The sequence below is a fragment of the Mus pahari genome, chromosome 6 (genome assembly GCF_900095145.1).
Source record: "Mus pahari chromosome 6, PAHARI_EIJ_v1.1, whole genome shotgun sequence".
In the NCBI taxonomy this organism is placed as follows: Eukaryota; Metazoa; Chordata; class Mammalia; order Rodentia; family Muridae; genus Mus; species Mus pahari.
The window spans coordinates 2,085,844-2,087,664 of NC_034595.1; positions in this window are offsets into that span (position 1 = coordinate 2,085,844).

The following is a 1,821-nucleotide window of genomic DNA, read 5'->3' on the forward strand; positions in this document are numbered from 1 at the left end:
CACACACACACACACACACACACACACACACACACACACACACACACGTCATACACGTTTTAAAAGAGACATGTGATAATCATGCCAGACAGGAATTGCTTCTGGGTAGCCTTGCCTGTTCTGGAACTTGCGGTGTGTCTGTACTAAGAGATCAGCCTATCTCTGCTGGAATTATAGGTGTGTGCCACCACAGCCAGGCACATCATATACCTTTGAGAAACAAGAAAACAGCGCGTTCTGACCCACAGCCCTCAACGTGATTTTCTGACAGCTCTGCATCTGGGGAGCTTACTCTGGAGAAGGGCTGCATGCAAAGCAGGAACACAAATTGGAGTTTCTAGAAGCATATGTCCTCCGTTTCTAGAAGCGTATGTCCTCCGCATTATATAAACAGCTGGCTGTTATATGAGGCCAGCCCGGAGTCCGTGTAGATTGTGGAGTCTGGAGGTTTGACTTCGGGTTGTGCTCTGACTCAAGAGGACAACTTTGTCTGTGGAAAAATAATCCTTGGTGGGGGGTTCGATAGACACCAGTTTTCTTAGCAGTGTGGGTGGCACTCTTACCACCAGAGTTCAGGACAGTGTGGCTGGCGCTGGCACAGCCCGCAGGGTCTGATGGAATACTTTTCACCTCATGGAGCCAGATTCAAGCCAACACTGCATGCTGCTTTCATGTGTCTAGAAAGATCTCTTGACTGTCGTGCCAAAATAAGTTACCAAGACTGGCTTGGCTTGGCTTGGCTTGGCATCTTCTGGTTGTAGGCAGGCTTGCTTGCAGGTTGGCCTGTGGCTGGAATCTGAAAACGTGGCTTTGAACCATTGAACTGATAAGGCTCTGGGATGCTATTGTGTTCTCCTATGCCATTTCTTTCTAAGGATAGAGTATTTTGTTGCTTTTTAGAATTTTTATTTTATATGTATGAATGTTTTGCCTTCATGTATGTAGGTGCACCACGTGTATGCCTTCTGCCTGTGAAAGTCAGAAGAAGGCTTGGGATCCCCTGAAACTCAAGTTGCAGACGGTTGTGATTCTCCACGTAGGGGTAGGGATTTGAACCTGGGTCCTCTGCAAAAACAATAAGTACTATTAAGCACTGAGCTGTCTCTTCAACCCAGACATGGTACTTTGTCAGTCACCAGGTCTTAGGGACCTTTGCAGCAGCACCAATTAAAAACCCTGGGATCTAAGGGCCTAGCCAACTTTGAGCTAAAACATGACCCGCATTATCACATCTGCCAGTACTACAGAAAGAAACATGCTGGCCCTCCTAGGAGAGCCTCGGAGAGGCCTGAGCAGGCTCTCCATTCCACCTGGGTCTGCGTGAGTCTTCTCAGATGATCGCCATTCACCCTTTCATTGTAATGAACCTATATAGTATCTTATTTAGTATCCTATATAGTATATACCTATATAGTATTTCTTGAATTGTTCCTCCCTCCCCCTAAATCACTGAACATGTGGGTGGTCTGGGAGGATCCCAAGATAATCATGCTGAGTCAGGCTTTGTTTGCTTTGGACATGCCAGCCCCATGATCTCAAGGGGTCCATCTCCAGACTCTGTTCTTAGTGCCTCTCAGCCCAGTTGCTGTCCCCCTGCCTTTCCCTCTCTTATCCCTCACCAGGCCCTGCCCTTCCCCAGCCCAGCCAGCCACATTTTTCAGAATTACCAGATCTAATTTCCTTTACCATTCTCTTCACAAAAACTTCTTTCCTGATTTAATTACTATTTCTTTTAATTCACTTTTGTTCTCTCGATTGTCGTTAAACTCCTAAAGCTGTTTTCTTAAAGAACACAGCGGCCGGCCCAGTGCTTAGAGATTA